Below are 22,036 nucleotides of genomic sequence, written 5' to 3' on the forward strand. Positions count from 1 at the left end.
AATTAGCACTTCTGCTATTTACACGTTTTCCATTATTGTCCCCCCCCCCCATTGAGAAATGGGACTACTCTGTCTCCTTGGTCTTCCTCTTGCTTCTAATCTATTTATAGAATGTTTTCTTATTACCCTTTATGTGTCTAGCTAGTTTAATCTGGTTTGTGCCTTGGCCTTTCTAATTTTGTCCCTGCAAACTTGTGTTATTTGTTTGTATTCGTCCTTTGTAACTTGACCTCATTTCCACTTTTTGTAGGTCTCTCTTTCGAGTTTCAGATCTTGATGGTCTCCTGGTTAAGCCAGGGTGGTATCTTGCCATACTTCCTATCTTTCCTATGCAGTGGGATAGTTAAGAACATAAAAACATAAGAACGGCCATACTGGGTCAGACCAAAGGTCCATTTAACCCAGTATCCTGTCTTCTGACAGTGGCCAATGCCAGGTGCCACAGAGGGAATGAACAGAACAGTGATCCAACCTCTGTTGCCCATTCCTACTTTCTGGCAAACAGAGGCTAGGGACCCTGCCCATCCTGGCTAATAGCCATTGATCGATCTATCCCTCCAAGAACTTATCTAGGTTTTTTTTTTTTAAATGCTGTTATAGTTTTGGCCTTTACCACGTCCTCTGGCAAAGAGTTCCACAGGTTAACTGTGCATTGTGTGAAGAAATACTCTCTTTTTTGTTTTAAACCTGCTGCCTATTAATTTCATTTGGTAACTCTTAAGTCCTGTGTTATGAGAAGGAGTAAATAACACTTCCTTATTTACTTTCTCCACACCAGTCATGATTTTATAGACCTCTATAATATCCCTCCTTAGTAGTTTCTTTTCCAAGCTGAAACGTCCCAGTCTTATTCATCTCTCCTCATATGGAAGCTGTTCCATATCCCTAATCATTTGTGTTGTCCTTTTCTGACCCTTTTCCAATAGATCTTGAACCCCATCTCTGCTTACTAGTTCTTTTCCCCAGACTAGCATCCCATGATCAAGCAAGCTGAAGCCCTCCTGGCACCACCATCTTTTCAGCAAGTTATTCATCTCCAGGATGCATCTGTCTCTGCCTGGGCCTCTACCCTTAACCAGAAGGATCAAAGAGAGTATCACCTGCATCCCCAGCTCCTTCACCCTTTCTCCCAGAGCCCTGTAATCACTTCTGATGTGCTCAGAGTCATACCTTGCATACCACATTAGTGAAACATGGATGAGTAGTATGAGGTAGTAGACAGGGCCAGATGATCCTTGACAATCTCAACATAATGTCTCAGATATGGGCCACTGGCAGGTAGCATACTTCCCAGGAGCCATTTCAGGCCAACAGATGGGTGCATCCATCCCCCTCAGAACAGAGTCACCAACCACCACTACCCTACATTTCCTTCTGGGAATTGTGGCTATGATCCTCCCAGCCTGGGGGACTCATGGCTTCTCCTCCGCCTTTGTGGGCGATTCCTCATCGCACATTGCCAGGGCAGCGTAACGGTTCTTCTTCACTATGGTGGATGGGTTGGGAGTAGGGATGGAGCACTGCCTGCTGCCAGAAGTAACCAGTAGCCAGTGTCCTCCCTGTGACAGAGACATATCATCCTTTCCCCCAGAGGGCATAACAGCAGTTCTCTCTAGCTGGATAGCTTCCTCACTCTTGGGCATTTCCATATGAATACTCTTGAATTCCTCATGCGCACGGATGCTCCTCAGCCTAACCACGTCCTCCTGTAGGTCTCCCACTTGCTTCCTGAAAGATTCCACCAGCAGACACCTTTCACACTGGATGGTCCCCCCATCCTGGCGTTCTAGAGTGGAATCTTGATTCTTTAACAAAAAGAGATATTGCCTGAATGGACACAGAAAGTGGATTGTAGCATCTCTTGTATAAGTTTCAGTTTCACTTATTAGGAGGTGAATTGAAAGACACCAGGAAGGGGTTCTTCAGATATATCAGACAAAAAATAAAGATCAAGGATGGTGTGGGTCTGCTGCTCAATGGAGAAGATGAGCTGGTAACAGAAGATGATAGGAAGGCAGAGTGGCTCAATGCCTACTTTGCTTCAGTCTTCTCACAAAAAAAGTAATATGCGACTGGATGACTAGCAAAGTTCCATAGACAGTAAAGGGGAAAGGATGCAGATTGGGATAAGTAAAGAACACAGATCTTCTCACCAATTTGATACTTAGGGAAGAAAAACCAAATGCACAAATATAGAATTGGGGAAAACTGGGCTTGGCAGCAGCACTACTGAGAAGGATCTGGGAGTTGTGGTGGATCACAGCCCAATAGGAGTCAATGTGATGCTGTTGCAAAAACAAAAAAACACCGCAAATGGAATTTTAGGTTGCATTAACAAAGGCATAGTGTGCAAATCATGGGAGGTGATAGTACTGCTCTACTCAGCGCTGATTAGCCCTCAGCTAGAGTACTGCATCCAAATTTTAGTCACCAAGGTATAGAAAGGATGTAGAGAAACTGGAAAGGATCCAGAGGCAAGTGACAAAGATGATCAAAGGGATGGAATGCACTTCATAAGAGCAAAAGCTGAAGGAACGGGGTACGTTTAATTTGGAAAAGAGGAGATTTGGGGGCGGGGGGGGGGAATATGATATCAATCTTCAGATACTTGAAAGACTGCCATAAAAAAAGATGGAGAAAAGTTGCTCTTTTGTCACAAAGGGCAGGACAAGAGACAATGGGTTCAAACTACAGCATAGCCAATTTATATTAAATCTCAGGAAAAACTTCCTAACTGTAAGAACAGTAGGACAATGGAACAGACTGCCTCAGGAGGTTGTGGAAGCTTCTTCACTGGAGTTTTTCAAAAGGCACCTGGATAGTTATCCGTCTTGGATGGTTTAGACAACAATCCTGCATCTTGGCTAGAGGACTCTTGCAGTCCCTTCTAACCCTATGATTTTATGAAACATTTGTTTTGATACTTAGTATATTTTGAGACCTTGTGGAGTATTACGTTACTTTCTTTGTTGGGCCTGTCCTGAAGTAGGCGATTTCTGGGAAGTCTTGTGGCTCTATCAATTTGTTTCTTCACTTCAGCAGGTGGGTATTGTCGTTGTAAGAACACTTGATAGAGATCTTGTAGGCGTTCGTCTCTGTCTGAGGGGTTGGAGCAAATGCGGTTGTATCTTAGAGCTTGGCTGTAGACAATGGATCGTGTGGAGTGGTCTGGATGAAAGCTGAAGGCATGTAGGTAAGTATAGCGGTCAGTAGGTTTCTGGTATAGGGTGGTGTTTATGTGACCATCACTTATTAGCACAGTAGTGTCCAGGAAGTGGATCTCTTGTGTGGACTGGTCCAGGCTGAGGTTGATGGTGGGATGGAAATTGTTGAAATCATGGTGGAATTCCTCAAGGGCTTCTTTTCCATGGGTCCAGATGGATGGATCATCAATGTAGCTCATTGGATCATCAATGTAGCTCAAGTAGAGTAGGGGCGTTAGGGGATGAGAGCTGAGGAAGCATTGTTCTAAGTCAGTCATAAACATGTTGGCATACTGTGGGACCATGTGGGTATCCATAACAGTGCTGCTGACTAAAAGGTATACATTGTCCCCAAAAGTGAAATAGTTGTGGGTGAGGACAAAGTCAAAGTTCAGCCACCAGGTTAGCCGTGACATTATCGGGGATACTGTTCCTGATGGCTTGTAGTCCATCCTTGTGTGGAATGTTGGTGTAAAGGGCTTCTACATCCAAAGTGGCCAGGATGGTGTTTTCTGGAAGATCACCAATGGATCCTCAGGAAATCAGTGGTGTCTCGAAGATAGCTAGGAGTGCTGGTAGTGTAGGGCCTGAGGAGAGAGAGTACATAGCCAGGCAATCCTGCTGTAGGTGCCAATGCCTGAGATGATGGGGCATCCAGGATTTCCAGGTTTATGGATCTTGGGTAGCAGACAGAATGCCCCTGATTGGGATTCTAGAGGTGTGTCTATGCCGATTTGTTCTTGTGCTTTTTCCAGGGGTTTTCTATTATAACATTCAAAAACCAGTTGGAGAACACTTCAACCTCCCTGGACACTCAATTACAGACCTTCCTACTGTATTTTCCACTACATGCATCTGATGAAGTGGGTTTTAGCCCACGAAAGCTTATGCTCAAATAAATTCATTAGTCTCTAAGGTGCCACAAGTACTCCTCATTCTTTCTGCTGTTACAGACTAACACAGCTACCACTCTGAAACCTATGGCTCCTAGGGTGAGTAGAGTCTGAATCTCCTTAAGGAGCACCAACCTGTGAGATGGATCCCTGAAAAGAGATGAAGGAGGAGGATAGGAAGAGTGGTGGAAAGGAATTGAATATCCCAGTCTCAATTGTACTTGTCTAAGGTTATGGCTTCCCAAGCACCAAGGAAGTGGAATAATCTGCCCCCAAACAGGGGGAAAATGGAAGAAAGATCACTGTTGATTGTAATGCTATCCTCAAAGGAGAAGTCAAAAGCAGGCTGACGATGAGGTGGGTGATTTGAACTCAAGTTAGAGGATCTCCTTCTCTGAGACTTATGTGACTGAAGTTCTTCAGTCTCACTGGACAGAAGGGCTGCCTATGGTACTGGTGGGAATACTGTTGTTGTGCAGGTCTATGACCCTGCCCGCATGACCTCACCTACTGTGCATGCGAATTCTCACTGTGTGGGGAACGCAATTTTGCGCTGCAAAATCATGTCCTCTAAGTGGCAGTGTAAAGGACACCATTTTGTTTCTGTATAAGTGCCAGAATGTTGTCTGCCACATTCCGGTCCCACTACACCACTACTTCTAGGAGCAGAGGGTAGCTCAGAAATTTTAAAACAAATGTAATGCTTCTTCAATTTTGTCTGAAAACAAAAATCATCCATCAAAGTGAAGGTCCTCTATAATTTTATGTTGGGTCCTATTATCCTCTCTAGCATGGAGTGGAATGTTGTTTCAGCTATCAGACTGCCTTCTGCTACAAAAGTTTCAAAAACTCCTCTCTTGCATTCTCAGGCAATCTATGAATGAATTTGGACACAGCGTCCCAATTCAGAAAATTGACTTAGCTAACAGTGCTTGCTGGTTAGCGATCTGTATTTGGAGAGAGATGGTAGAATAAACTTTTCTTATCAATGAGTCTGTAGGTTCCTTTTCCTTATGAGTTGATTTGAACCTCCCTTGTCATGGTCTCTCATTAAAGGCCATCAATCGTAGGAGGTTTGGAGCTGGGTGGGAGTAAAAACCATTCAAACTCCTGTGAGGAAACATATAGCATTTGTCTGTACATTTAGCTGTAGGCTAATGATGCTGGCTTCTGTCAAAAGGCCTTTGCCAACTCCAAGAAGGCCTTGTTAATTGGGAGGGTTACTCTGCCTGGAATCAATGCTTGAAGGATATCCAAAAGCTTATAGGTATTCTCTTGTACCAGCTTAAGTTGGATATTCAGAGCTACATCCATTCATTGAGTAACTCCTGGTAGGATCTAAAATCCTCTGGGATCAGTGAGGTGCCTGGGACCACTGAGACATCAGACAAAGAAGAGAACAGATTAACAGGAGCCAAAGCAGCCTCAGGAAGCAAGGCTTGTTCCTTTGGCAAAGTTCAGTGGGCTCAGCATCTTCCTGCACCTCAAAAGCAGGTGGTTCTGGGGGTTGGTCCATGTCAATGTGGTGACCTCTCTCTTCACTGGGATGGAAATCGAGAACTGCCCCCCCCCATGGGTTCTAAGGTGCCACTGTGTACAGCATAAGGCATAGGAAGCCAGTAAGCATTAGGCCATGGCAGTCTGTCTCCAATATACTAGGGCATGGAAATCCATCTCCAAAGATGTCTTGGTACCAGTTTTCTCTCTCAAGTAAGGGCCAAGATAATTTAAGAGACTGATTCTGCCTAGGTGGTGATGGAAATGAGCTGGCGGATTCTGAACTGGGCTGTAGGCATCAGTGGTGCCCAACCTGGTGGAGTCACTGAATACCCCAATTTGTCCATAGCTCCCTATCAGAAGGGCAAAGCCAATACCAAGGTCAGAATAGTAGTCAGTACTGCAAATGTCTCCCATGAGATGAAAGGTCTCACCTCTAGGTCTGCTAACTGGAAGGGATCTACAGCTGGGTCCGAGGAGTAAGTTGAAGTCAGTACCCACTCCAGTTACTGTCCAGGTACCGAGGTTGTAGGCCCTGAGGTGGGGGATGCAATTGCTGCTGAGTCTGAGGATCACACAGTACAGGCATGGAGGGTATGTGCATCAAGGACAGTACCAGGGGCAAGTCTCTGGTATGCTTCTCAGTTGGTATCAAAGCTGGCACCATTAACAGTCTCTGCCCCAGAGCTAAATAGCTAGAGAAACCAGGAATGGCTTTGGGCACCACAGAACCATTGGATTCCTGAGTTAATGGACAGTCCAGGACAGAACAGCAGTCTCTTGCTGTCATGTAAACCAGCGAGATTGTCAGTCCCAAACTCAACATCCATCCTGCAGATGGCCCTGAAGCCAATGGTATAGAACCCTCCTGTCCTGGTACTGGGAGTCATGGGTTGATGGCCTGGCTCTACCCTGGGTATCAGATGAGTTTCTGTGACACTCAGAACTTTTCTTCAGTGAAGAAGGGGATGAACCTCTCTTCAATTTTGAGTGGTGCTAGTCAGTATTATGGGTCCTCTCCCAAAGTATCCCAGGAGAAGACTATTCACCTCTTCTTCTTCTCCTCAGGGAAGAGTCAAAAGTTCAGGGGTCTGTCAGCAACTATTGCAGGAACAGAGGTCAACTGTGGGCAGGCAGCATGATGATCCAAAGAGGGGTCTGGTGCTGAGGCAGGCTGCATTGCCTGCTCCAAATGGTGGTGTTTGAGGCTTAAGTCTCTAAAAATCAGTTTTTAAATGAACAGCTGCTGCACCTCTTTTTAACATGTCTCTTGCCAAGACACAACAAACAAAGTGTGTGGGAGGTCATTATTGGGGATGGCAACCCCACCCAATGGGCAGTGCTTTAATCTCATAGAGCGCTGTGTGCTCTGTGGTGCCTAACACCACTGATTCACCATTTCTGTAGTTAAACAAGAAGTATAACAAAACTAAGTACAGAATGCAAACTGCTACTAAACTCTTGACAAATGGTTCATGCTAGCTCTCCAACTATGAGGAGAAACTGCACTAGAGTTCCAAGTCTGCCTTCATATAGCCTGGGAAGGGGCCATAAGGAAGCACAGGGTGCATGCCCCACCCTGACAGGTACTACTGTGGGAAAAAATTCACCGACTCTGGTGCGCTGGGTGCTCACACCCCTGAGTGGAATACATGTCCGCAACTACTCAAAGAACACTCAGGTAGTACAGAGTTAAGGGACACACCATGTAGCATTAATTCTGCCCCTCCCCCACCCTAAGCTGACAATAGCTACAGGGAATTATCCCTAGGCACTGCCTCTGCACTCATTTGTAACAGTACTGAATAGTTTGAATGGTGGTGGCACTAGGTTGGGCAGGCTCGCAGGGGCATGTGTGTGATCTGAGGAGATAGGGATCAGCTTGAGGAGCAACACAGGGCTGTGATTGCAATATGAGCCGATCAGGTCTGCACCCACCCTGTGGGCGAGTAAAGGAAAGGGAGCAGCTGTACCTTTAGGCGCTATTACAAAGTAGTGGGGCATCTCGGGGCACGTCGATACTATGGGAATGACAGTAGCACAGCTGTGGTTCCAGTAGTGTAGATATTTCCTACATCGATGGAAAAAGTTCTTCCATTGATGGAGGTAATCCACGGCCCCCAGCAGCACCAAGTTCTAATCTGGGTGCAAACATCAACTAACCCGGGCTCCGAGACTTGGTGCTGTGGGGTTTTTTATTGCAGTGTAGACATACCACTTTTATTTTCCTGGAAGAGAAAAGGTTGCTACTACCACAATTTGGCTCCTCGCTGGACTTCCACATTCGGGCTGCCATCAACACACTCCCATTCCTGCCTCTCTGGAAACCCAGCAACATCACTAACTCTTGTCTCTTCCCAAATGCCTCCAACCCAGCCACTTCTCTCCTGATTATGGGAAAGAAAGATGTTTTAAGCTGTTGAGCACCAAATAATTTTATCCTAAAATTAATTATAGGCCAAATAATAATTCTCTCAATGCCAATCCTCAGATAGAGATGTGGTTCTTGTCTTTGAGTTTCATAAGGAAGTCACCTAAGCAGTGCCAGATTACTAATTCATTCTCCAATTGATACTCAAATGGGTTCTATATTAGTAACCAGTTATACTAAGGTCCCTTGATTACATATTGGTGCATAAAACATCTTACTAGTCACATAGCAGTAGTATTAGTAAGCGGTTACATTAGATGGTTGCATTTTGACACTAAACATTTGCAAATGAGCATTGCAGAAGACGCTTATAGCATTTAAGGAATTAACAAATGACTTCACCTTCAAGTGGGTTAGATGTAACCCAAACGTTATCCAGCTAATACATGTTTTCTTTGAAGGGAACTACAAAATTGCTATTACGGTTTTATTGTGTCACACCTGTCAAACTGGTTCCAGCATGTTAACATCTTTATACTCGGGTGCATTAATACTTGTTCAGCTTCTATCCACTTAATTCCCCCTGCAGGTCTCCTTGGATCATTTGTTTGTCTGATGGAGAAAAATAAGGTGTGTACAGTGATGGCTGTATGAAATATGTAGGCTATCTAGCTCAGAGGTAGCCATTTCTCCTCACTGTAATGCAAAAGAGCCTATATGGGACAACCAAGACTTGCAAATTGGGAACAGACATAATTTGGAAGAACTGGCTAGTGATCAGATGGATTTCTCAATCAACCAAGGATAAGGGCCTTTTCCCTTTTATAATGCTAAAATAGCACTGATCTGCTACCCTCCACAGAGTGGCAGTATTACAACTAAGACATGTAACAACATGTCAATTTAGCTGAGATACCCTTGGTCTGCCAGAGGCCCCAGAACCCCTAGAAAAGTTTCATACAGAATGGGTGTAGGCCTGGGGAAATGTATCTTGTTAAGAGGATCTCCCTTAGTCAGGGGTTCTTTGAGAAAGTACAGAGAGGGGATTTATCACAGCCCTTAAAAGAATCCCAATGGCAGATCACATTATGTTGTGTTAAAAATGCTCTGTATATCCAGCTACGTTTGATACAACAAAAAATTTTTCAAAAGATATCATACACTGCAGAGGCTGTACAAAAAAGGTTTTAACCTGTTCTCTGTTGGTGCAGTAAAAAAGAAAAAGGGACACCCGTTGAAAGAGGTGGACATGGGAGTTAAAATGGAATTCAGCAGCCAAACCTCTGCTGAAAGTTATATCCTAGGATATTTACCTGCTAAGCTAAGTTTAACTTTGCCATAGACTTTGGTTCTTAAGGGCTGCAATGATCACCAAGCACATGATTTTACAAAAGTGGAAGTGTAGGCTCAGACCCTGAATAGAGGAGTGCTCAGATCAGAGTTAGCAGCCAAAGAAAGAAAAGTTTGTTGTATAGAGATCAGTTGTATATGTTTGAAGATATTTGGACCCCATTTCTAGATATGTTGAGACTGCGCAAAGAATTCCAGACCATTATCCCTCTTCCTTTTCCCTCCCTTTGATACATCCTCCTTCCTCTGTACATGTCTCCTTTTTTCATACTGTATTCTCCACCCTAACATTATGTCTATATAGTATTATATGGTCTTAAATTGTCTGGTCTTGCTGCTTTGACTTGTAAAAGTCACCCAATTGCATAATTCTACTGGAGATTCTGTGAAGTGTGTCGGTTTCAGAGTGGTAGCCATGTTAGTCTGTATCAGCAAAAAGAATGAGTAGTTGTGCTACCTTAGAGACCAAATTTATTTAGGCATAAGCTTTTGAGGGCTAAAACCCACTTCAGATGCATGCAGTGGAAAATACAGCAGGAAGGGGTGCGTGTATACACACTCTGAAAAAAAAATGGGGGTTGCCATACCAACTCTAGTAAGACTAAATCAATTAAAGGTGGGCTATTATCAGCAGGAGAAGGAAAACTTTAGTGATAATCAGGATGGCCCATTTCAAACAGTTGAAAAGGTGTGAGTAACAGTAGGGGGAAAATTAGCATGGGGAAATAGTTTTTAGTTAGTGTAATGACTCATCCACTCCCAGTCTTTATTCAAATCTAATTTAATGGTGTCCAGTTAGCAAAACTGAAATTAATCTGCAGTTTCTCACTGGAGTTTGTTTTTGGAAGTTTTTTTGTTGAAGAATTGTGACTTAAGTCTGTAATTGAGTGTCCAGGGAGGTTGAAGTGTTCTACTGGTTTGAATGTTATAATTCTTGACATCCGATTTGTGTCTATTCTTTTATGTAGAGAGTGTCTGGTTTGGCCAACGTACATGGTAGAGGGGCATTGCTGGCACATGATGGCTTATGTTAGATGTGCAGGTGAATGAGCACCTTATGGTATGGCTGATGTGATTAGGTCCCATGATGGTCCCTTGAACAGATACGTGGACAGAGTGGGCAACGTGCTTTGTTGCAAGGATAGGTTCCTGGGTTAGTGTTTTTGTTGTGTGGTTACTGGCGAGTATTTGCTTCAGTTTGGGGGGCTGTCTGTAAGTGAGGACTGGCCTGTCTCCCAAAATCTGGGAGAGAGATTGTCCTTCAGGATAGGTTGTAGATCTTTGATGATGCGTTGGTGAGGTTTTAGTTGGGGGCTGAAAGTGACAGCTAGTGGCATTGTTTTACTTTCTTTGTTGGGCCTGTTCTGTAGTAGGTGACTTCTAGGTACTCTTCTGACTCTATCAATCTGTTTCTTCACTTCAGCAGTGAGTACTGTAGTTGTAAGAATGCTTGATAGAGATCTTGTAGGCATTCGTCTCCATCTGAGGGGTTGGAGCAAATGCGGTTGACTCTTAGAGCTTGGCTGTAGACAATGGATCGTGTGGTGTGGTCTGGATGAAAGGTGGCGGCATGTAGGTAAGCATAGCAGTCAATAGGTTTTCGGTGTAGGGTGGTGTTTACGTGGCCATTGCTTATTAGCCCTGTAGTGTCCAGGAAATAGATCTCTTGGATAGACTGGTCCAGGCTGAGGTTGATGGTGGGATGGAAATTGTTGAAATTATGGTGGAATTCCTCAAGGGCTTCTTTTCCATGGGTCCAGAGGATGAAGATGTCATCAACGTAGCACAAGTAGAGTAGGGATATTAGGGGACGAGAACTGAGGAAGCATTGTTCTAAGTCAGTCATAAAAATGTTGGCATACTGAGGGGCCATGCGGGTACTCATAGCAGTGCTATTTGGGACCCTCTACAAGCTGCAAGTTTTTACCTTTCTGTGCTTCTCATCTGTTTAATGAAAATTTAAAAAACTAAACAGTGAAACTGAAGGCTTTAGAATGTATAATAGCAATAAGTTTGAATAAGAATTTCTAGAATTCTCTGTGTGGGTTTAAAACTGTGATTTGTCTCCTTGATGAGACAAGCAGAGAAACAGGGGTTAAAAGTTGAGCCTAAAGCCTCTTGTGCGTTCTTGTTAAACCAGGTACTACACATTACTTCTGAGATCCAAGAAGAATATCTTTATACCCTTTAAAGAGAGGATGTGAGGAATTTGAATGTCTCCTCTTCGGGGGTGTGGGGAAAGCAAGCAACAAAGTCTTGTCCTCTGATGGTCCACAATACTTTGTCTAGTGTCAGTGGGCCTTCTTTGTTGGGCAGGCAACAACATTTTCTGCTGGAGACCAGTATTTCACACTAGTTAATGTTTGTCTGGTGACATACAGTTACAGAAGCATAATGCAAATGCTCAAATATTATGGGATACAGATATTAGAAGGGAGATTAATGCATTCAGCAACCTACAAGCGTTCAATAAAGCCTAAACTCTAAGCACATTTTTATAAATCTATTACCTATTTGACCAACACTAACACAGGTGAATCAGGCTGATTCCAGTTGTGTTGATGGTATTCAAATGAGGCATGGGGACCCTGGCATTAGCTGGCACCTGTTTTGCCAGCATCACATTCCCAATGCAACAATGATGTAGGAAGGTATGTCACTGATGAGCCTGAATACCTCCCTGGTTCTCCCATTTTTGATGAGACATCTTCTAAATTTTCTTTCCCATTGATGTGGATTATTTCCATGGCATAATCCTGTAGCTCTGGGCTCCAGTGTAATAGTCTGGAACGGGTCCCTTTACCTTGGTGCAACCATATTAGTGAAGAGCATCCATCAGAACCTTGATTTTCTATTAAGCAAATTAGGCCATTAAGTAACTTAAGCCTTAACTATGGCATAACATTTCTTCTTGAGGATGGTACAGTTCTGTTCAGTGAACATAAGTGTTTTACTTAAAAAGGCAATGAGGTGCCTCTTGCACCCCCAATCCTGCATTAGCATTGCACCTAGACCAATATTAGAAGCATCAGTGCATAGCGCAAACGGTTTGTGGAAATCATGGTGGACTAAAACTGGCTCTTTAGACAGACTCTTGTCTTTGGAACCTGTGAGACAGGTTCCAAGTCCATATCACCTTGTCTGGCTTACCCATCAGACCTTACCAAAAAGGGGATCAAAATGTAGCTGGACCCCTTTACAAACCTCTGGTAATAACGGATAAAGGATTGGACCTGATCCTTGGTTTGTGGGGCAGGCCAACTGTGAATGGCTTCTACTTTTAACAGGTCAGGGTGAACAAACTCATGGCCCACCCGGTGTCCTAAATAAGGTATCTGTGCCCCACCCCAATCTTGCATTTGGATACCTTGACATGGAGGTTTCTCCAAACATGATTCAAGTGGTCTTACCAGGAGTTGCTCAAAATAGCAAAGTCATCTACGTAGGACCTAGTGAGGGTCCTCATTGAGGAGTCTCTGAAAGGTAGCCCCTGCATTAATTAATCCAAAAAGCTTAAATAGGCCAGATTCCACTATGAAAGCAGACTTTTCCTGGGCATCAGCATCTAAGGGAATTTGTCAATACCCATGAGCCAAATCCAGAGTACTTATGAATTTTACCTCTTTCCCCCTGCCCCAAACAAATCTAGGGTCTGGGGGTAATGATCAGGTTGGGTGATAGCATTTACCCTTCTAAAATCCACACAAAAACCTCGAGGTTTTAGGTATCACCACAATAGGAGATGTCCAGGGCTTTTTGATTAGTAATCACCCTCACATCTAGCAGGCTTTCTACTTTATCCTGAAACGGACTATGCCATGCCAGAGAAGAAATGCAAACTCTGCTAGGGGAAGGGCATGGCTCTGTAGTTTCAATGGAATGCACTCTTGTCAGTCAAGCCATGCAAACTGGGAAATACTTGCCTGTGGTGGTTCAAGAGTGCATATGTTTCCTGCCTTTGGGTTTGGTTCAAACCCTCCCAAATTTCAATGCTCTCCCAAGGAGCCTCTTCTTTACTCATTCTGTCCAAATCAATTGAGAACATTTACTGCCCCTTTATCAGTACAAAAAATAAACCACATTCACCATCTCCCTTCTCTGGTAAGCTTTCAATCTATTGACATGTACAGTTTGCACTGTTCCCTTGCCATAGGGTTTCACTGCATTGTAAGTGACCTCATTCACTTTCTCTCATCTCTGAAGGACCCTCAGCAGTCTTGCATCTTGCTCTCTCACTGGAACCAACTCTAATACCAAGCTGCCTATAATCAAAAGATCCAGCCTGTCATACCAAGCTCTCCGGGACACCTAATTCCTTTCAAGGTTCTGATGCATTAAGTCCATCATAGCTTTTAAATTCTTTAAGGTGGTGACATGCTCCCCTACAGACTATCCTGACTCTAAGAGCCTCAGATTAATGCTAGGGGTCACCTCACCTGTCTCCCATAAAGGAGGTCAAAGAAGGCAATCCCTGTAGACTCTTGGGATCACTCCTGTATGCAAATAAAGGAGTGACACCTCCCAGTCACTCTTTCCCCTGGTAACATACATCCTTCCTCAGCATAGATTCAATGGGACATGGAAGTCTTTCTACCAGATGGTTAGTTTATGGATGAAAAGGGGAGGCTTTTATATGCCTCACTTCACACAACTCTGATTTTTTGGGAACTACTGATTAGACCCTGGTGCAAATTTCACATTGAGATTAGTTTTCTCCATGGCATGCTACTAAAATGGTGATTAGGGTTGTAGCCACAGTTTCAGCTTCTACATCAGAGGGAGCTGTGGTTCAGGGTACCTGGTGGCACACTCCATCACAGCCAATATATATTTCTTTCCATTCCTGGAATGTTTTGGTATGGGTCCCACAATAGCGACAGACACTCTGGCGACCACCACCTTAATGATGGGCAGTGGCTGTACAGGTGCTCTGCAGGGTTCCTTTAACCTCTTATGCTTCTGCATCAAACATTCAGGTGCAACAGAAGTTTTGTTTGAGCCTCTCATAGGTTCTCTCCATTCCCAAGTGTCCAGCAAAGGCACAATCACGAACTACCCGCAGCAATTCTGTCCTGTACTATCAGACAAGCACCTGATTGCAAATGTCTCCCATGATCCTATTTTTCCCCTGTGGGAACTTCCCTGTACAACAAACCTCTTCTCTCCCCCCCCCCCCAAAACAAACCACACCTACTTTCCCCAGCTCGTGTATTATTCTGAACTGCATTCCTCTCCTTGTCCAGGGAAGGATTGGCCTGTTGAGCCTCTATAAACTCCTTTTGAGTTGCACTGGCAAAGCAATGAAATTGTAACACCTCCTCTGGTGACAAACTTACTTTCAGCTAAAGAATAGAGGGCATTTTCTTCCCCCCACAGCCCTCCCTGCTGTCCGATAAAACAAGCCAGACTGATTTAGGGTGACTGTATGTTGCATTTTGGCTGGGACACTCCCTTTAAACCTGGTCTTGGCCATCCTGACTTTAGTTGGCAAGAGCAAACAGGACAAATGCAGAGTTTTGCCAAAAAAGTGGGGTGCAACCCCTAGTTGGGCATTGAGGAAGGTGTGGGGGGCAACAGAGGTGAGAGGCAACGCCAGCCTGTGTGGAAAGGATGGCTCAGGCCGGGCCAGCCCCATGTGGGCAGCATGTTGGGGGGGCTCAGCCAGTTCCACATGCAGGAGGGAGCCCTTGGGCCAGCCCTGTGAGCAGCAAGGTGGGGTTCGGGCTGGCCCTTGAGCAGGAGGCAGGGAGCAGGCAGCTCCATGCAGTGTCCCATTTTTCCTTTGGGAAAATATGGTCATCCTAATCATTGACCCATACTCTTTCTGGCTACAAATGGTGGCATTAACTTGCTTAGACATGGCTAAAATATCATTACTATTAAAATATCAGTGGGAAGCAGATTTCTAATGTTTAGACCATCTCCCTTAAAAATCCTTGCACTCCAGGTAAACTGTGGCCACAGATACACTTACAGGGAATTTGGCCAAAGATTATATAGATAAGCCTGTCTTCCTCGCTTACCAAACTTTCCTTGACCAAAGTGATTTGGGGTGCAGTGTCCCTCCAGACTTACAATCTATGCCATTTACTTTATAAATTTATAATGCTCAGTACCCTCCTAAGGCTAAGTCACTACAATTTTCTCCTGTACTACTGCTGCCTCTGAAGCAATGGGAGTAGCACTTACTGTGGCAGGAGGGAGTATGGATCATGGGTTCCCGTAGCTTCTGAGCAATTTGGTTTTATGTGGCTGGGAGCTCTATAGTGATGGCAGCCCACTTGCCTTCACTTTTGGTAGGGGCTTGAAAACCTGGGCTCCCTTGTGGGTTTTTTTAAAATCAAATTTGGAGTTATGTTTATATCCAGTCACCTCTTACCCTGAGTGATATGGGGATTTCCCATCCCCTGGGATTTGTACCCCTTCATAGGCCTTTGAAGCAACATATTTAATCAGCTTTTCTGCAGCCTCTATGCTGTGAGCATTTTGTCAAATCAGATAGTTGCCTTTACCTCACCTGTAACTATCCATCACAATTGCTCCTGGGCCATCAGTTCAAACAGTTTTCCATGATCACCTTCAGCACCCACCTACATTATCCATTTTTGCATAAAAGTACACATTTTATACACATTGACAATGTTACTCATGTTCAAACATTCTGGGGGTTCTATACTTCTGATAGACCTGAGGTAATCTTTTCAATAGATTTTCTTTAAATTTCATATGAAACTTATCATTCTCCTCCATAGCATTAAACACTTGTCTGACTTTCCCAGTTAATTTGGTTAAGAGGACAGGCATCAGTTTATCTACTGGGATATTGGGTAGCCCACAGAGTCTCTCAAAGGTGGACAGGAACTATTCTATACAGTCAGTTCTTTTATAAATTGGGTAGACTGTCCCACTCCCTATGTTGTGTGGGGACGTATACTCACTGGCTGGGGGAAACTCCTTTTGCTGTTCCAGAATTCTGACCTGCAACATTTGAGCTTTTATCTGCCTCCTGTGTGGCCTCTCCTTAGCTTCCTCATTGGCTCTGACTGTTACTAATTGTGCCAGGCATCTTTGGTGGGCTCTCACCTCAACTTCTTCACTGGCTTTGAGTGCTGCCTCTTGTTCTGTTTCTCTTTGGTGGGCTCTCTCAGCTGCCTTGAATTATTAATGAGGAAAAGGAAATATGAAACTTATCAATAAGGTCAAAGCAGGTAAACAGACTCACAAAAGAGTTAGTCTTAAGTTTCAAAAGGTAATACAGAACTTGCTTATTATAGCAGCTTCTATGTCCTCTAGGGCTAAACCAGGCTAAGCAGCTGGGGATCTCTTGCTTATGCCTAGAAATCTTGCCCCCCCCTAGAGTCCAAGCAGCAAAGATAGCCCTTTTTAGACCTTTCCCTGTCCTGGTCCTAGTTGCAAACTTAGGCAATAGCAGGAATTCACTTTAACATCTCCTCTTCGTTGGGAGGGGGGAGAGCAAGCAACAAAGTTTTTTCTTCTCTGATGTTCCACAATGGTTTCATCTGGTATTGATAGGCCTTATTTGTCAGGGAGGACATCTTCAGTTGCAGACCAATATTACACACTAGTTAATGTCTCTCTGGTGACTTACAGAGGCATATAATACAAATGCCTAAATATTACCTTATAATATGGGATACAGATGTTCTAAGTGAGATTAATGAATGCAGCAATTTACAAGCATTTAATAAAGCCTAAACACTAAGCACATTTTTATGACTCTAGTACCTATTTTACCAATACTAAACACATAAGTGATCCAGACTGATTCCAGTTGTGTTTATCTGTGTTCAAGTGAGGCATGGGGACCTTGGCATAAGCTGGCACCTTGTTTGCCAGCAGCACAGCTGCATTTCAGAGTCTGGCTAATTAGAGCCAGAGGTGACAAGTACAGCTTTACAGCCAAGAAAGAATTAGTTTCCATGAAGCTTTTCATGTCTGTCACTTATTTGGAAAAATTAGAGATTTCCTAGACTTATTAGGATGAACATTTAATGAACTAAGCAAACAAAACCATATGTATGCAGCTATTTGCCAAACAGCATGTTTGAAAGGAATTGTAAATATCTCCTAAAATTCAGTACAGGCAAAGGCATGCTTGCAATCTAAAATAAGTTTAGTTTTATTAATAACCATTTTTGTATCTATTTTGGTGTTTATCCCACACATGACCCTCCCAACCCATTTTCCTCCTCACCCCAAGCCCCACTGTTTCCAAAATTCCCTTAATTCAAAGGCCCTCCTCCCCTTTGCCAAACCCAGGCCCTTTACTCCTGCTTTCCCCAGATCCACCAAAATAGTGAGCCATTGCCAGCCTCTCCACCAATCTTACCCAGCAACCACCATTGCTACACTGGGAGCTCTCCAAACCATAGCTTTTTTGCAAAATTTCCCCACATCCATTTTTTGAAAGGCTGGCAACTATGTAGTACCATAGAAACACTGAAGTCCAACCAGTTCAGAGAAAGAGGCCTTAATACACCTGAGGCTGTGCCCATGCTACACTTTTGTCCTCATCTTTCTTACCACTGGGTAAGCTCCAAGGTTGGGAAGAATAATGGGAGTGCTATGTGTAGCTCAGTGTAATAGGGTTGCACTCACCTCTCACAAGAGCATGTGACTGCACTCTCTTCCTTTATCTGTTTGTGGTGGGTCTTCATTGACTCAGCCTTTTGGCCAAGTCATATACAGTTTGAGAGATAAAAGCAAAGCAAACTGCTTTTGGGGTACAAGTCCAACAGGGGCCTCTCTCACTGCCCTCTGATGTCTGTTTGTCCCAGCTCCAGAATAGAGCAGTGCCCAAGGGCTCCTTCCCTGGAGGCAGTGTCTTTAGCCTCAGGGCCTTTCTGAGCCCCACTCTTCAGCTGGGTCACTACAGTTCAGTCCCCCCTTCCAGGGGGCTCAAAGTCCATGCCACTTTCCCAATGGCTGGGGGCAGGAGGAGGAAAAGACTCCCAGACCCATTCTCTACTCCAGGTACCAGCCCAGGAACCCTACAGATAACAGCCATTCCCAATATCCCTGTAAATAAACTATTGCCACTATAATTCCCTGAACTGGTTCCCCCATAGTCCTCACTCTTACCTCAGGACCTCATCCTTGGGAAGTCCTAGCAGCTAGCCTAACACACCATCCACTCTCCTCCAGCTCTAGCAAAGAACTGAACTTGTTCTGGCCCTGCAGCTCTTCTTATACTGACCTGCTGGGCCCTGATTGGCTGCTTCCCACACAGCCACTCTAGACAGCTTGGAGGACCTCTCTACTGCCCTTTTCTGGAGTGGGGTGTGGCAGGGCCACAAGGCCTCCAGCAGGCGACCTCAGAGTCCACCCCATCACAATCAGACAACAGCATTTTAACCAACCCAATATTCTCTAAACCTGCTCAGACAATGAGGTGGTTAAAATGCTGGTGGCTACTGGCACCTTACGTACACTAAAGCTTCCACCATTTCTACTGCAGATGAAGCTGCACTGGAGACATCAATGGTAAGACATTTTCTGGAAAAAAAGTCTATTATAGATAAACCTTGAAAGAGTATCTATTATAAACCAGTTTACAGCTAATGTCAAAATGAATGAGTCAACAGATTTCAGTGCAGTTCTTAATGGCACATAAGGGTAGATAGTCAACAAATGCCAGCCTCCCTTTTCAAATAAAGACTAGCATAACACCTTGAATCGGGAATACACATGGCTCTCTGAAAAGGAGAAATGCCTTGACAGTGTCATGGGAAACTGCACACATAAGAAATATGCAAGGCAGGCCTGCACTGGCAATGGCAAAGCAAATGGAGCTTATTGGGCAGATGAATAAAGTAGTCTTTTGAATTTAATATTCCAGCTAATCAAAATGTTGAGTGTTCTTTATAAGAAATGTTTTAGGAGGATTATACAGATTTGATTACAAAATTAATACCAGAACCAAGTTGACTATTAATGCTACAACCATGAATCAATGGAAGACATTGGCACAGGTGGTGAATTATGTAGATGCAAGGACATTTTTGTTTACCACGAACATTACAGGAAAAACACGACATTAAGAAGAAAATTCAGCTCTCATATATACACATGCAATGCTGTTGATTTCATTAGTGCTGCATAACCATGAATTCATTTCAGTGTCTTTTATAATAAGGTTCTACTATTAAAAAATATGTTTCTGTTTAATGAGTTGTCATTGATTTACCACAGTGCACTTATTGTTCTTTTCTTTTTAAGGAGAATGCTTTTCAGACTGTATATTGTCTTTATCACCTAACTGCAACCATCATACTGCCTTGTGAACACATGTGCTGGCAAAACATCAGGAACTGGAGAATCAAAGTTTAAAAAAAGATACTACTCACAATGAAGAACAGGAGACAGGATTTGGGTGGAGAAACACTGTAATGGGTGACATTCACATGTTTCCTTGCTTTTGTTTATATTTTGTGAATGAGATCTTTCAAAATAAATGGGATTTTGAGGAAATTGTAATGATTAGCTGTTATACCTTAGAAAGCTAGATACATCTTTACGACCATAAAGGCGTGCTCCTGTAAATCTTTTTCCATATGAGTAAAAGACCCTATTGAAGTTAGAAACTCCATTAGGAGTTGTGACGGGGCGGCTGACCCACACAGGTAGATGGAAGGTTAAAGGAGCCCTCAGGGAGGCTGTGCAAAACCCATTCAGTGGGAGGAGGGCTTTTAGAGAGCCAATTAGTAGAAGGTTTGATGGAGCAGCTAATCAGCAGTGCTGGGCAGGGTCGAGGGAGCAATAGGGAGTTCCAGCCTGAGGCCCCCGATACAAAGGGATAGGAAGGTGCTAGGTCTATGGGGAAATAGCTCAGGGAAATAGGTGGTGGGAGTTGGAGGAGGAGCAACATGTGGCTGCCAGCTACAGGGTCCCTGGGTTGGGGCCTGGAGTAGTGGGTTCGCCTGCTCCCCCCATTTTCCACCACTTACAACAGGGGGGGTGGCCAGTATTTTGACTGCAGTTTACCCCTTGAGGAGAGGGGCTAGACCGAAGGCTGCAGTAGGCCACAGTGGCAAGTGGATGGACTAGGGGCAGCTGGTTCCCCCAGCCAGAGGACCGGACCCAGAAGAGGATGCTGCGGTCTGGGGAGCAATGTGGCTCTTAGAGGTAGAGCAGAAGTGACGGCAGTGAGACATCAGTAGAGGAAGATGCATCAGCAACCAAGAGCTAATTCCCAGCATGGCCAGCAGGAGGTGCCCAGGTGGTGATCCTCGCCCTGTCACAGGAGTGGATAATGTGGAATTAATTCAAAACCATAAATTCTTGGTCCTCCAGATCCTAGAGAGAACCAAGAAGTTGTGTGGGAGAGTGTTGGGTTGTTGTTTGCAACTTGATTAAATGGAGAAACTTATGGGTGAGGTTATTTCTTCTTTCCTAGAATCCTGGCATATGTGCCTAATAAATCTCTGCCTACACACAATGGTGTCAGTAGTGAAAATTCCTCTTCCCAACCTGCCAAATAAAGTGACAGTTGCACCTGTGCCCTTTCACTCAGACCATCTGAAAAGTCTCTCATAAGTATAGTTGCAGGCAATGAGGAAGGTGAACTTCAGCTCTTTCTTTAACTGCTGCTGCAGCTTCTGTGCTATTGTGGATCCTCTCCTTGACTCTCCCATCTATCTGTCTACGTAAAGTTATGATGCTGATGAGTGGTGCAGTTTGAAGGGTCTATCAGCATGAGTTTGGGATGCCTGCAGTATTCATCTTAAATGAGGTGAGGCAGGTCATCCCAAAGAGGTGCCACTGTTTTAGTGTAATTTATTTATTTAACTGAAGTTGGAGGGCCTAATTCAAAAGAGGTGTTAACTCCTGTATACGTCTATTGATTTCAATGGTGTTATCCTGGAATAAAATGGAATTAACATAATGGTGACTCAGGCTTAGTAACAGCAGTTCCTAGAATGTAAACACTTTGTGGTAGAGACTGTTTAATCATTCTGTGTGTACAGTGTCTAGCACAATGAGGCTCCTGACTCAGGCCTCTAGGCACTACTGTAGTACAAATAATAACAGTGCAGATAGGTGGGGTGGCTATGGTGGCTACCTTAGCTGATGTAGGCACCTCTTCTGCTGTATCAATAGTAAGTTCCTACTTTGATCCCACTAGTGTTGTTGCCATGTGAGCGCCTCTTACCTTCTATAGTAAAGGTGTGACACAAGTTCTGTGTCAAAAAAAAGTGCCAAAAAAGCGTGTCAAGTTCTGTGTCAAAAAAGCCAAAAAGGAGTTTGAAGAACAGCTAAGCAAAAACTCAAAAGGTAATAACAAAATGTTTTTTAAGTACATCAGAAGCAGGAAGCCTGCTAAACAACCAGTGGGGCCCCTGGACAATCAAGATACAAAAGGAGCACTTAAAGACGATAAAGTCATTGCAGAGAAACTAAATGAATTCTTTGCTTCAGTCTTCACGGCTGAGGATGTTAGGGAGATTCCCAAACCTGAGCCGTCTTTTGTAGGTGACAAATCTGAGGAATTGTCACAGATTGAAGTGTCACTAGAGGAGATTTTGGAATTAATTGAGAAATTTAACAGTAACAAGTCACCGGGACCAGATGGCATTCACCCAAGAGTTCTGAAAGAACTCAAATGTGAAATTGCAGAACTGTTAACTATGGTTTGTAACCTGTCCTTTAAATCAGCTTCTGTACCCAGTGACTGGAAGATAGCTAATGTAACGCCAATATTT

At 43.9% G+C, this 22,036-nt stretch overlaps 1 long non-coding RNA gene across 1 annotated transcript in view; it reads left to right on the forward strand.

The window, feature by feature from the left end:
• LOC141986567 (uncharacterized) overlaps positions 1 to 19,766 on the forward strand; it is a 91,112-nt gene extending 71,346 nt beyond the window's left edge. Inside the window, exon 3 of the long non-coding RNA XR_012639327.1 lies at positions 19,554 to 19,766. This is a non-coding gene — a long non-coding RNA (uncharacterized LOC141986567). The remainder of the gene's footprint in view (positions 1 to 19,553) is intronic.
• The last annotated feature ends 2,270 nt before the right edge of the window (positions 19,767 to 22,036 follow it).

This window comes from Natator depressus, chromosome 1, assembly GCF_965152275.1.
Source record: "Natator depressus isolate rNatDep1 chromosome 1, rNatDep2.hap1, whole genome shotgun sequence".
In the NCBI taxonomy this organism is placed as follows: Eukaryota; Metazoa; Chordata; order Testudines; family Cheloniidae; genus Natator; species Natator depressus.